This window comes from Pseudophryne corroboree, chromosome 5 (genome assembly GCF_028390025.1).
Source record: "Pseudophryne corroboree isolate aPseCor3 chromosome 5, aPseCor3.hap2, whole genome shotgun sequence".
Taxonomy (NCBI): Eukaryota; Metazoa; Chordata; class Amphibia; order Anura; family Myobatrachidae; genus Pseudophryne; species Pseudophryne corroboree.
In genome coordinates this window covers 8,066,088-8,081,818 of record NC_086448.1, presented here as the reverse complement: position 1 = coordinate 8,081,818, position 15,731 = coordinate 8,066,088, and positions in this window count along the sequence as shown.

Genomic DNA, 15,731 nt, shown 5'->3' with positions numbered 1-15,731 from the left:
GTTACAGCTGCAGCAGAGGTGTCACTAGGCCGGAGCGACCCCATATCCTGTAACACCCCTCTATGCCTATGTGGGGATTATTACGTATGATTGTGCTGTGTAGGAGTTACGGCTGCAGCAGAGGTGTCACTAGGCCGGAGCGCCCCCATATCCTGTATCACCCCTCTATGTCTATGTGGGGATTATTACGTATGCTTGTGCTGTGTAGGAGTTACAGGTGCAGCAGAGGTGTCACTAGGCCGGAGCGCCCCCATATCCTGTATCACCCCTCTATGCCTATGTGGGGCTTATTACGTATGCTTGTGCTGTGTAGGAGATACAGCTACAGCAGAGGTGTCACTAGGCCGGAGCGCCCCCCCCCCCCCATATCCTGTATCACCCCTCTGTGCCTATATGGGGCTTATTACGTATGCTTGTGCTGTGTAGGAGTTACAGATGCAGCAGAGGTGTCACTAGGCCGGAGCGCCCCCATATCCTGTAACACCCCTCTATGCCTATGTGGGGATTATTACGTATGCTTGTGCTGTGTAGGAGTTACAGCTGCAGCAGAGGTGTCACTAGGCCGGAGCCCCCCATATCCTGTATCACCCCTCTATGTCTATGTGGGGCTTATTACGTATGCTTGTGCTGTGTAGGAGTTAAAGGTGCAGCAGAGGTGTCACTAGGCCGGAGCGCCCCCATATACTGTATCACCCCTCTATGCCTATGTGGGGCTTATTACGTATGCTTGTGCTGTGTAGGAGTTACAGCTGCAGCAGAGGTGTCACTAGGCCGGAGCGCCCCCATATCCTGTATCACCCCTCTATGCCTATGTGGGGCTTATTACGTATGCTTGTGCTGTGTAGGAGTTACGGGTGCTGCAGAGGTGTCACTAGGCCGGAGCGCCTCCATAACCTGTATCACCCCTCTATGCCTATGTGGGGTTATTACGTATGCTTGTGCTGTGTAGGAGTTACGGGTGCAGCAGAGGTGTCACTAGGCTGGAGCGCCCCCCATATCCTGTATCACCCCTCTATGTCTATGTGGGGGTTATTACGTATGCTTGTGCTGTGTAGGAGTTACGGCTGCAGCAGAGGTGTCACTAGGCCGGAGCGCCCCCATATCCTGTATCACCCCTCTATGCCTATGTGGGGCATATTACGTATGCTTGTGCTGTGTAGGAGATACAGCTGCAGCAGAGGTGTCACTAGGCCGGAGCGCCCCCATATCCTGTATCACCCCTCTGTGCCTATATGGGGCTTATTACGTATGATTGTGCTGTGTAGGAGTTACAGCTGCAGCAGAGGTGTCACTAGGCCGGAGCCCCCCATATCCTGTATCACCCCTCTATATCTATGTGGGGATTATTACGTATGCTTGTGCTGTGTAGTAGTTACGGCTGCAGCAGAGGGGTCACTAGGCCGGAGCGCCCCCGTATCCTGTATCACCCCTCTATGCCTATGTGGGGTTATTACGTATGCTTGTGCTGTGTAGGAGTTACAGGTACAGCAGAGGTGTCACTAGGCCGGAGCGACCCCATATCCTGTAACACCCCTCTATGCCTATGTGGGGTTATTACTAGAGATGAGCGCCTGAAATTTTTCGGGTTTTGTGTTTTGGTTTTGGGTTCGGTTCCGCGGCCGTGTTTTGGGTTCGAACGCGTTTTGGCAAAACCTCACCGAATTATTTTTGTCGGATTCGGGTGTGTTTTGGATTCGGGTGTTTTTTTCCAAAAACACTAAAAAACAGCTTAAATCATAGAATTTGGGGGTCATTTTGATCCCAAAGTATTATTAACCTCAAAAACCATAATTTACACTCATTTTCAGTCTATTCTGAATACCTCACACCTCACAATATTATTTTTAGTCCTAAAATTTGCACCGAGGTCGCTGTGTGAGTAAGATAAGCGACCCTAGTGGCCGACACAAACACCGGGCCCATCTAGGAGTGGCACTGCAGTGTCACGCAGGATGTCCCTTCCAAAAAACCCTCCCCAAACAGCACATGACGCAAAGAAAAAAAGAGGCGCAATGAGGTAGCTGTGTGAGTAAGATTAGCGACCCTAGTGGCCGACACAAACACCGGGCCCATCTAGGAGTGGCACTGCAGTGTCACGCAGGATGGCCCTTCCAAAAAACCCTCCCCAAACAGCACATGACGCAAAGAAAAAAAGAGGCGCAATGAGGTAGCTGACTGTGTGAGTAAGATTAGCGACCCTAGTGGCCGACACAAACACCGGGCACATCTAGGAGTGGCACTGCAGTGTCACGCAGGATGTCCCTTCCAAAAAACCCTCCCCAAACAGCACATGACGCAAAGAAAAAAAGAGGCGCAATGAGGTAGCTGTGTGAGTAAGATTAGCGACCCTAGTGGCCGACACAAACACCGGGCACATCTAGGAGTGGCACTGCAGTGTCACGCAGGATGTCCCTTCCAAAAAACCCTCCCCAAACAGCACATGACGCAAAGAAAAAAAGAGGCGCAATGAGGTAGCTGTGTGAGTAAGATTAGCGACCCTAGTGGCCGACACAAACACCGGGCACATCTAGGAGTGGCACTGCAGTGTCACGCAGGATGTCCCTTCCAAAAAACCCTCCCCAATCAGCACATGGACGGACTGCCACGGTTAGGTGGTATAAAAAAACCACGGTTAGGTGGTATATAATACAATTATGGATGGACGGACTGCCTGCCGAGTGCCGACACAGAGGTAGCCACAGCCGTGAACTACCGCACTGTACACTGGTTGATAAAGAGATAGTAGTATACTCGTAACAACTAGTATGACGACGGTATAAAGAATGAAAAAAAAACCACGGTTAGGTGGTATATAATACAATTATGGTTGGACGGACTGCCTGCCGAGTGCCGACACAGAGGTAGCCACAGCCGTGAACTACCGCACTGTACACTGGTTGATAAAGAGATAGTAGTATACTCGTAACAACTAGTATGACGACGGTATAAAGAATGAAAAAAAAACCACGGTTAGGTGGTATATATTATAATACAATTATGGATGGACGGACTGCCTGCCGAGTGCCGACACAGAGGTAGCCACAGCCGTGAACTACCGCACTGTACTGTGTCTGCTGCTAATATAGACTGGTTGATAAAGAGATAGTATACAATACTACTAATATACTGGTGGTCAGGCACTGGTCACCACTAGTCACACTGGCAGTGGCACTCCTGCAGCAAAAGTGTGCACTGTTTAATTTTAATATAATATTATTTATCATGTACTCCTGGCTCCTGCTATAACAACCTGCAGTGCTCCCCAGTCTCCCCCACAATTATAAGCTTTATATACAATACATTGATGTGCAGCACACTGGGCTGAGCAGTGCACACAGACTGAGTCACTGTGTGACTGTGTATCGTTTTTTTCAGGCAGAGAACGGATATATTAAATAAAACAAACAACTGCACTGTCTCTGGTGGTCACTGGTCACTGTGGTCGTCAGTCACTAAACTCTGTCTGCACTCTCTTCTAATCTACAGTATCACAGCAATCTCTCTCTCTCTCTCTCTTCTAATCTATTCTAATGGAGAGGACGCCAGCCACGTCCTCTCCCTATCAATCTCAATGCACGTGTGAAAATGGCGGCGACGCGCGGCTCCTTATATAGAATCCGAGTCTCGCGAGAATCCGACAGCGTCATGATGACGTTCGGGCGCGCTCGGGTTAACCGAGCAAGGCGGGAAGATCCGAGTCGCTCGGACCCGTGAAAAAAAAAGTGAAGTTCGTGCGGGTTCGGATTCAAAGAAACCGAACCCGCTCATCTCTAGTTATTACGTATGCTTGTGCTGTGTAGGAGTTACAGCTGCAGCAGAGGGGTCACTAGGCCGGAGCGCCCCCGTATCCTGTATCACCCCTCTATGCCTATGTGGGGTTATTACGTATGCTTGTGCTGTGTAGGAGTTACAGGTGCAGCAGAGGTGTCACTAGGCCGGAGCGACCCCGTATCCTGTAACACCCCTCTATGCGTATGTGGGGATTATTACGTATGATTGTGCTGTGTAGGAGTTACGGCTGCAGCAGAGGTGTCACTAGGCCGGAGCGCCCCCATATCCTGTATCACCACTCTATGCCTATGTGGGGCTTATTACGTATGCTTGTGCTGTGTAGGAGATACAGCTACAGCAGAGGTGTCACTAGGCCGGAGCGCCCCCCCCCCCCCATATCCTGTATCACCCCTCTGTGCCTATATGGGGCTTATTACGTATGCTTGTGCTGTGTAGGAGTTACAGATGCAGCAGAGGTGTCACTAGGCCGGAGCGCCCCCATATCCTGTAACACCCCTCTATGCCTATGTGGGGATTATTACGTATGCTTGTGCTGTGTAGGAGTTACAGCTGCAGCAGAGGTGTCACTAGGCCGGAGCCCCCCATATCCTGTATCACCCCTCTATATCTATGTGGGGGATATTACGTATGCTTGTGCTGTGTAGGAGTTACAGGTGCAGCAGAGGTGTCACTAGGCCGGAGCGCCCCCCCATATCCTGTATCACCCCTCTGTGCCTATATGGGGCTTATTACGTATGCTTGTGCTGTGTAGGAGTTACAGATGCAGCAGAGGTGTCACTAGGCCGGAGCGCCCCCATATCCTGTAACACCCCTCTATGCCTATGTGGGGATTATTACGTATGCTTGTGCTGTGTAGGAGTTACAGCTGCAGCAGAGGTGTCACTAGGCCGGAGCCCCCCATATCCTGTATCACCCCTCTATATCTATGTGGGGGTTATTACGTATGCTTGTGCTGTGTAGGAGTTAAAGGTGCAGCAGAGGTGTCACTAGGCCGGAGCGCCCCCCCATATCCTGTATCACCCCTCTATGCCTATGTGGGGATTATTACGTATGCTTGTGCTGTGTAGGAGTTACAGCTGCAGCAACGGTGTCACTAGGCCGGAGCGACCCCCATATCCTGTATCACCCCTCTATGTCTATGTGGGGCTTATTACGTATGCTTGTGCTGTGTAGGAGTTACAGCTGCAGCAGAGGTGTCACTAGGCCGGAGCGACCCCCATATCCTGTATCACCCCTCTATGCCTATGTGGGGCTTATTACGTATGCTTGTGCTGTGTAGGAGTTACATCTGCAGCAGAGGTGTCACTAGGCCGGAGCGCCCCCATATCCTGTATCACCCCTCTATGCCTATGTGGGGCTTATTACGTATGCTTGTGCTGTGTAGGAGTTACATCTGCAGCAGAGGTGTCACTAGGCCGGAGCGACCTCATATCCTGTATCACCCCTCTATGCCTATGTGGGGCTTATTACGTATGCTTGTGCTGTGTAGGAGTTACATCTGCAGCAGAGGTGTTACTAGGCCGGAGCGACCCCATATCCTGTATCACCCCTCTATGCCTATGTAGGGCTTATTACGTATGCTTGTGCTGTGTAGGAGATACAGCTGCAGCAGAGGTGTCACTAGGCCGGAGCACCCCCATATCCTGTATCACCCCTCTATGCCTATGTGGGGTTATTACGTATGCTTGTGCTGTGTAGGAGTTACAGGTACAGCTGAGGTGTCACTAGGCCGGAGCGACCCCCATAACCTGTATCACCCCTCTATGCCTATGTGGAGATTATTACGTATGCTTGTGCTGTGTAGGAGTTACAGGTGCAGCAGAGGTGTCACTAGGCCGGAGCGCCCCCATATCCTGTATCACCCCTCTATGCCTATGTGGGGCTTATTACGTATGCTTGTGCTGTGTAGGAGTTACATCTGCAGCAGAGGTGTCACTAGGCCGGAGCGACCCCATATCCTGTATCACCCCTCTATGCCTATGTGGGGCTTATTACGTATGCTTGTGCTGTGTAGGAGTTACATCTGCAGCAGAGGTGTTACTAGGCCGGAGCGACCCCATATCCTGTATCACCCGTCTATGCCTATGTGGAGATTATTACGTATGCTTGTGCTGTGTAGGAGTTACAGGTGCAGCAGAGGTGTCACTAGGCCGGAGTGCCCCCATATCCTGTATCACCCCTCTATGCCTATGTGGGGCTTATTACGTAAGCTTGTGCTGTGTAGGAGTTACAGCTGCAGCAGAGGTGTCACTAGGCCGGAGCGCCCCCATTTCCTGTATCACCCCTCTATACCTATGTAGGGCTTATTACGTATGCTTGTGCTGTGTAGGAGTTACGGGTGCTGCAGAGGTGTCACTAGGTCGGAGCGCCTCCATATCCTGTATCACCCCTCTATGCCTATGTGGGGCTTATTACGTATGCTTGTGCTGTGTAGGAGTTACAGCTGCAGCAGAGGTGTCACTAGGCCGGAGCGACCCCATATCCTGTATCACCCCTCTATGCCTATGTAGGGCTTATTACGTATGCTTGTGCTGTGTAGGAGATACAGCTGCAGCAGAGGTGTCACTAGGCCGGAGCACCCTCATATCCTGTATCACCCCTCTATGCCTATGTGGGGTTATTACGTATGCTTGTGCTGTGTAGGAGTTACAGGTACAGCTGAGGTGTCACTAGGCCGGAGCGACCCCCATAACCTGTATCACCCCTCTATGCCTATGTGGGGATTATTACGTATGCTTGTGCTGTGTAGGAGTTACAGGTGCAGCAGAGGTGTCACTAGGCCGGAGTGAGCCCCATATCCTGTATCACCCCTCTATGCCTATGTGGGGCTTATTACGTATGCTTGTGCTGTGTAGGAGTTACAGGTGCAGCAGAGGTGTCACTAGGCCGGAGCGCCCCCATATCCTGTATCACCCCTCTATGCCTATGTGAAGATTATTACGTATGCTTGTGCTGTGTAGGAGTTACAGGTGCAGCAGAGGTGTCACTAGGCCGGAGCGACCCCCATATCCTGTATCACCCCTCTATGCCTATGTGGGGATTATTACGTATGCTTGTGCTGTGTAGGAGTTACGGGTGCAGCAGAGGTGTCACTAGGCCGGAGCGCCCCCATATCCTGTATCACTCCTCTATGCCTATGTGGGGATTATTACATATGCTTGTGCTGTGTAGGAGTTACAGGTGCAGCAGAGGTGTCACTACGCCGAAGTGCCCCCATATCCTGTATCACTCCTCTATGCCTATGTGGGGCTTATTACATATGCTTGTGCTGTGTAGGAGTTACAGCTGCAGCAGAGATGTTACTAGGCCGGAGCGCCCCCATATCCTGTATCACCCCTCTATGCCTATGTGGGGATTATTACATATGCTTGTGCTGTGTAGGAGTTACAGGTGCAGCAGAGGTGTCACTACGCCGAAGTGCCCCCATATCCTGTATCACCCCTCTATGCCTATGTGGGGGTTATTACGTATGCTTGTGCTGTGTAGGAGTTACAGGTGCAGCAGAGGTGTCACTACGCCGAAGTGCCCCCATATCCTGTATCACCCCTCTATGCCTATGTGGGGGTTATTACTAGAGATGAGCGGGTTCGGTTCCTCGGAATCCGAACCCGCCCGAACTTCATGTTTTTTTTCACGGGTCCGAGCGACTCGGATCTTCCCGCCTTGCTCGGTTAACCCGAGCGCGCCCGAACGTCATCATGACACTGTCGGATTCTCGCGAGGCTCGGATTCTATCGCGAGACTCGGATTCTATATAAGGAGCCGCGCGTCGCCGCCATTTTCACACGTGCATTGAGATTGATAGGGAGAGGACGTGGCTGGCGTCCTCTCCATTTAGATTAGAAGAGAGAGAGTGAGATTGATTTGAGACAGAGACACTTGATTTACTGGAGCTTAGGAGTACTGTAGAGAGTGCAGAGTTTAGTAGTGACTGACCACAGTGACCACCAGACAGTGCAGTTTTATTTAATATAATCCGTTCTCTGCCTGAAAAAAACGATACACAGTGACTCAGTCACATACCATATCTGTGTGCACTGCTATGCCCAGTGTGCTGCATCATCTATGTATATATCTGACTGTGCTCACACAGCTTATAATTGTGGGGGAGACTGGGGAGCAGTGCCAGTTATAGGTTATAGCAGGAGCCAGGAGTACATATTATTAAAATTAAACAGTGCACACTTTTGCTGCAGGAGTGCCACTGCCAGTGTGACTGACCAGTTACCTGACCACACTGACCACCAGTATAGTTAGTAGTATACTATATTGTGATTGCCTGAAAAAGTTAAACACTCGTCGTGTGACTTGTGTGGTGTTTTTTTTTTATTCTATAAAAACTCATTCTGCTGACAGACAGTGTCCAGCAGGTCCGTCATTATATAATATATACCTGTCCGGCTGCAGTAGTGATATATATATATATTTTTTATATCATTATTTATCATCCAGTCGCAGCAGACACAGTACGGTAGTTCACGGCTGTAGCTACCTCTGTGTCGGCACTCGGCAGTCCATCCATAATTGTATACCACCTACCCGTGGTTTTTTTTTCTTTCTTCTTTATACATACATACTACATCTCATTATCAACCAGTCTATATTAGCAGCAGACACAGTACAGTACGGTAGTCCACGGCTGTAGCTACCTCTGTGTCGGCACTCGGCAGTCCGTCCATAATTGTATACCACCTACCCGTGGTTTTTTTTTCTTTCTTCTTTATACATACATACTACATCTCTTTATCAACCAGTCTATATTAGCAGCAGACACAGTACAGTAGTCCACGGCTGTAGCTACCTCTGTGTCGGCACTCGGCAGTCCATCCATAATTGTATACCACCTACCCGTGGTTTTTTTTTCTTTCTTCTTTATACATACATACTACATCTCATTATCAACCAGTCTATATTAGCAGCAGACACAGTACAGTACGGTAGTCCACGGCTGTAGCTACCTCTGTGTCGGCACTCGGCAGTCCGTCCATAATTGTATACCACCTACCCGTGGTTTTTTCTTTCTTTCTTCTTTATACATACATACTACATCTCTTTATCAACCAGTCTATATTAGCAGCAGACACAGTACAGTAGTCCACGGCTGTAGCTACCTCTGTGTCGGCACTCGGCAGTCCATCCATAATTGTATACCACCTACCCGTGGTTTTTTTTTCTTTCTTCTTTATACATACATACTACATCTCATTATCAACCAGTCTATATTAGCAGCAGACACAGTACAGTACGGTAGTCCACGGCTGTAGCTACCTCTGTGTCGGCACTCGGCAGTCCGTCCATAATTGTATACCACCTACCCGTGGTTTTTTTTTCTTTCTTCTTTATACATACATACTACATCTCTTTATCAACCAGTCTATATTAGCAGCAGACACAGTACAGTAGTCCACGGCTGTAGCTACCTCTGTGTCGGCACTCGGCAGTCCATCCATAATTGTATACCACCTACCCGTGGTTTTTTTTACTTTCTTCTTTATACATACATACTACATCTCTTTATTAACCAGTCTATATTAGCAGCAGACACAGTACAGTAGTCCACGGCTGTAGCTACCTCTGTGTCGGCACTCGGCAGTCCATCCATAATTGTATACTATCCATCCATCTCCATTGTTTACCTGAGGTGCCTTTTAGTTGTGCCTATTAAAATATGGAGAACAAAAATGTTGAGGTTCCAAAATTAGGGAAAGATCAAGATCCACTTCCACCTCGTGCTGAAGCTGCTGCCACTAGTCATGGCCGAGACGATGAAATGCCAGCAACGTCGTCTGCCAAGGCCGATGCCCAATGTCATAGTACAGAGCATGTCAAATCCAAAACACCAAATATCAGAAAAAAAAGGACTCCAAAACCTAAAATAAAATTGTCGGAGGAGAAGCGTAAACTTGCCAATATGCCATTTACCACACGGAGTGGCAAGGAACGGCTGAGGCCCTGGCCTATGTTCATGGCTAGTGGTTCAGCTTCACATGAGGATGGAAGCACTCAGCCTCTCGCTAGAAAAATGAAAAGACTCAAGCTGGCAAAAGCACCGCAAAGAACTGTGCGTTCTTCGAAATCCCAAATCCACAAGGAGAGTCCGACTCCAATTGTGTCGGTTGCGATGCCTGACCTTCCCAACACTGGACGTGAAGAGCATGCGCCTTCCACCATTTGCACGCCCCCTGCAAGTGATGGAAGGAGCACCCGCAGTCCAGTTCCTGATAGTCAGATTGAAGATGTCAGTGTTGAAGTACACCAGGATGAGGAGGATATGGGTGTTGCTGGCGCTGGGGAGGAAATTGACCAGGAGGATTCTGATGGTGAGGTGGTTTGTTTAAGTCAGGCACCCGGGGAGACACCTGTTGTCCGTGGGAGGAATATGGCCGTTGACATGCCAGGTGAAAATACCAAAAAAATCAGCTCTTCGGTGTGGAAGTATTTCACCAGAAATGCGGACAACAGGTGTCAAGCCGTGTGTTCCCTTTGTCAAGCTGTAATAAGTAGGGGTAAGGACGTTAACCACCTCGGAACATCCTCCCTTATACGTCACCTGCAGCGCATTCATAATAAGTCAGTGACAAGTTCAAAAACTTGAGCCGACAGCGGAAGCAGTCCACTGACCAGTAAATCCCTTCCTCTTGTAACCAAGCTCACGCAAACCACCCCACCAACTCCCTCAGTGTCAATTTCCTCCTTCCCCAGGAATGCCAATAGTCCTGCAGGCCATGTCACTGGCAATTCTGATGATTCCTCTCCTGCCTGGGATTCCTCCGATGCATCCTTGCGTGTAACGCCTACTGCTGCTGGCGCTGCTGTTGTTGCTGCTGGGAGTCGATGGTCATCCCAGAGGGGAAGTCGTAAGACCACTTGTACTACTTCCACCAAGCAATTGACTGTCCAACAGTCCTTTGCGAGGAAGATGAAATATCACAGCAGTCATCCTACTGCAAAGCGGATAACTGAGGCCTTGACATCCTGGGTGGTGAGAAACGTGGTTCCGGTATCCATCATTACTGCAGAGCCAACTAGAGACTTGTTGGAGGTACTGTGTCCCCGGTACCAAATACCATCTAGGTTCCATTTCTCTAGGCAGGCGATACCGAAAATGTACACAGACCTCAGAAAAAGAGTCACCAGTGTCCTAAAAAATGCAGCTGTACCCAATGTCCACTTAACCACGGACATGTGGACAAGTGGAGCAGGGCAGGGTCAGGACTATATGACTGTGACAGCCCACTGGGTAGATGTATGGACTCCCGCCGCAACAACAGCAGCGGCGGCACCAGTAGCAGCATCTCGCAAACGCCAACTCTTTCCTAGGCAGGCTACGCTTTGTATCACCGGTTTCCAGAATACGCACACAGCTGAAAACCTCTTACGGCAACTGAGGAAGATCATCGCGGAATGGCTTACCCCAATTGGACTCTCCTGTGGATTTGTGGCATCGGACAATGCCAGCAATATTGTGTGTGCATTAAATCTGGGCAAATTCCAGCACGTCCCATGTTTTGCACATACCTTGAATTTGGTGGTGCAGAATTTTTTAAAAAACGACAGGGGCGTGCAAGAGATGCTGTCGGTGGCCAGAAGAATTGCGGGACACTTTCGGCGTACAGGCACCACGTACAGAAAACTGGAGCACCACCAAAAACTACTGAACCTGCCCTGCCATCATCTGAAGCAAGAAGTGGTAACGAGGTGGAATTCAACCCTCTATATGCTTCAGAGGTTGGAGGAGCAGCAAAAGGCCATTCAAGCCTATACAATTGAGCACGATATAGGAGGTGGAATGCACCTGTCTCAAGCGCAGTGGAGAATGATTTCAACGTTGTGCAAGGTTCTGATGCCCTTTGAACTTGCCACACGTGAAGTCAGTTCAGACACTGCCAGCCTGAGTCAGGTCATTCCCCTCATCAGGCTTTTGCAGAAGAAGCTGGAGACATTGAAGGAGGAGCTAACACGGAGCGATTCCGCTAGGCATGTGGGACTTGTGGATGGAGCCCTTAATTCGCTTAACAAGGATTCACGGGTGGTCAATCTGTTGAAATCAGAGCACTACATTTTGGCCACCGTGCTCGATCCTAGATTTAAAGCCTACCTTGGATCTCTCTTTCCGGCAGACACAAGTCTGCTGGGGTTGAAAGACCTGCTGGTGAGAAAATTGTCAAGTCAAGCGGAACGCGACCTGTCAACAACATCTCCTCCTTCACATTCTCCCGCAACTGGGGGTGCGAGGAAAAGGCTCAGAATTCCGAGCCCACCCGCTGGCGGTGATGCAGGGCAGTCTGGAGCGACTGCTGATGCTGACATCTGGTCCGGACTGAAGGACCTGACAACGATTACGGACATGTCGTCTACTGTCACTGCATATGATTCTCTCACCATTGAAAGAATGGTGGAGGATTATATGAGTGACCGCATCCAAGTAGGCACGTCACACAGTCCGTACTTATACTGGCAGGAAAAAGAGGCAATTTGGAGGCCCTTGCACAAACTGGCTTTATTCTTCCTAAGTTGCCCTCCCACAAGTGTGTACTCCGAAAGAGTGTTTAGTGCCGCCGCTCACCTTGTCAGCAATCGGCGTACGAGGTTACATCCAGAAAATGTGGAGAAGATGATGTTCATTAAAATGAATTATAATCAATTCCTCCGCGGAGACATTGACCAGCAGCAATTGCCTCCACAAAGTACACAGGGAGCTGAGATGGTGGATTCCAGTGGGGACGAATTGATAATCTGTGAGGAGGGGGATGTACACGGTGATATATCGGAGGGTGATGATGAGGTGGACATCTTGCCTCTGTAGAGCCAGTTTGTGCAAGGAGAGATTAATTGCTTCTTTTTTGGGGGGGGTCCAAACCAACCCGTCATATCAGTCACAGTCGTGTGGCAGACCCTGTCACTGAAATGATGGGTTGGTTAAAGTGTGCATGTCCTGTTTATACAACATAAGGGTGGGTGGGAGGGCCCAAGGACAATTCCATCTTGCACCTCTTTTTTCTTTTCTTTTTCTTTGCGTCATGTGCTGTTTGGGGAGGGTTTTTTGGAAGGGCCATCCTGCGTGACACTGCAGTGCCACTCCTAGATGGGCCCGGTGTATGTGTCGGCCACTAGGGTCGCTTATCTTACTCACACAGTCAGCTACCTCATTGCGCCTCTTTTTTTCTTTGCGTCATGTGCTGTTTGGGGAGGGTTTTTTGGAAGGGACATCCTGCGTGACACTGCAGTGCCACTCCTAGATGGGCCCGGTGTTTGTGTCGGCCACTAGGGTCGCTTATCTTACTCACACAGTCAGCTACCTCATTGCGCCTCTTTTTTTCTTTGCGTCATGTGCTGTTTGGGGAGGGTTTTTTGGAAGGGACATCCTGCGTGACACTGCAGTGCCACTCCTAGATGGGCCCGGTGTTTGTGTCGGCCACTAGGGTCGCTTATCTTACTCACACAGCGACCTCGGTGCAAATTTTAGGACTAAAAATAATATTGTGAGGTGTGAGGTATTCAGAATAGACTGAAAATGAGTGTAAATTATGGTTTTTGAGGTTAATAATACTTTGGGATCAAAATGACCCCCAAATTCTATGATTTAAGCTGTTTTTTAGGGTTTTTTGAAAAAAAACACCCGAATCCAAAACACACCCGAATCCGACAAAAAAATTCGGTGAGGTTTTGCCAAAACGCGGTCGAACCCAAAACACGGCCGCGGAACCGAACCCAAAACCAAAACACAAAACTCGAAAAATTTCAGGCGCTCATCTCTAGTTATTACGTATGCTTGTGCTGTGTAGGAGTTATAGGTGCAGCAGAGGTGTCACTAGGCCGGAGCGACCCCCATATCCTGTATCTCCCCTCTATGCCTATGTGGGGCTTATTACGTATGCTTGTGCTGTGTAGGAGTTACAGGTGCAGCAGAGGTGTCACTAGGCCGGAGCGACCCCCATATCCTGTATCACCCCTCTATGCCTATGTGGGGGTTATTACGTATGCTTGTGCTGTGTAGGAGTTACAGGTGCAGCAGAGGTGTCACTACGCCGAAGTGCCCCCATATCCTGTATCACCCCTCTATGCCTATGTGGGGGTTATTACGTATGCTTGTGCTGTGTAGGAGTTACAGGTGCAGCAGAGGTGTCACTAGGCCGGAGCGACCCCCATATCCTGTATCACCCCTCTATACCTATGTGGGGATTATTACGTATGCGTGTGCTGTGTAGGAGTTACGGGTGCAGCGGAGGTGTCACTAGGCCGGAGCGACCCATATCCTGAATCACCCCTCTATGTCTATGTGGGGCTTATTACGTATGCTTGTGCTGTGTAGGAGTTACGGGTGCAGCAGAGGTGTCACTAGGCCGGAGCGCCCCCATATCCTGTATCACCCCACTATGCCTATGTGGGGATTATTACGAATGCCTGTGCTGTGTAGGAGTTACAGGTGCAGCAGAGGTGTCACTAGGCCGGAGCCCCCCATATCCTGTATCCCCCCTCGATGCCTATGTGGGGCTTATTACGTATGCTTGTGCTGTGTAGGAGTTACAGCTGCAGCAGAGGTGTCACTAGGCCGGAGCCCCCCATATCCTGTATCCCCCCTCTATGCCTATGTGGGGCTTATTACGTATGCTTGTGCTGTGTAGGAGTTACAGCTGCAGCAGAGCTGTCACTAGGCCGGAGCCCCCCATATCCTGTATCCCCCCTCGATGCCTATGTGGGGCTTATTACGTATGCTTGTGCTGTGTAGGAGTTACAGCTGCAGCAGAGGTGTCACTAGGCCGGAGCGCCCCACATATCCTGTATCACCCCTCTATGCCTATGTGGGGCTTATTACGTATGCTTGTGCTGTGTAGGAGTTACGGGTGCAGCAGAGGTGTCACTAGGCCGGAGCCCCCCATATCCTGTATCACCCCTCTGTGCCTATGTGGGGGTTATTACGTATGCTTGTGCTGTGTAGGAGTTACGGGTGCAGCAGACGTGTCACTAGGCCAGAGCGCCCCCCATATGCTGTATCACCCCTCTATACCTATGTGGGGCTTATTACGTATGCTTGTGCTGTGTAGGAGTTACGGGTGCAGCAGAGGTGTCACTAGGCCGGAGCGCCCCCATATCCTGTATCACCTCTCTATGCCTATGTGGGGCTTATTACGTATGCTTGTGCTGTGTAGGAGTTACAGGTGCAGCAGAGGTGTCACTAGGCCGGAGCGCCCCCATATCCTGTATCACCCCTCTATGCCTATGTGGGGATTATTACGTATGCTTGTGCTGTGTAGGAGTTACGGGTGCAGCAGAGGTGTCACTAGACCGGAGCCCCCCATATCCTGTATCACCCCTCTATGCCTATGTGGGGATTATTACGTATGCTTGTGCTGTGTAGGAGTTACAGCTGCAGCAGAGGTGTCACTAGGCCGGAGCGACCCCCATATCCTGTATCACCCCTCTATACCTATTTGGGGATTATTACGTATGCTTGTGCTGTGTAGGAGTTACAGGTGCAGCAGAGGTGTCACTAGGCTGGAGCGCCCCCATATCCTGTATCACCCCTCTATGCCTATGTGGGGATTATTACGTATGCTTGTGCTGTGTAGGAGTTACAGCTGCAGCAGAGGTGTCACTAGGCCGGAGCGTCCCCCATATCCTGTATCACCCCTCTATGCCTATGTGGGGATTATTACGTATGCTTGTGCTGTGCATACTTACCTACTCTCCCGGAATGGCCGGGAGGCTCCCGAAAATCGGGTGACCCTCCCGGCCCCACGGAAGAGCAGGCAAGTCTCCCGGTTTGCGGGGTCCCCCCCTGCACGTCCGCCCACTTAGTGTGTAAAGTGGGCGGACCGGGCAGTCGATGACGCGATTCTTGCAGAATCGCGTCATCATAGCCACGCCCCCTTCATTGTAATGCTGGTGATCTCGGCATTACAGAGCGGGGGGCGTGGCTTAGATGAGGCGTCGACGTG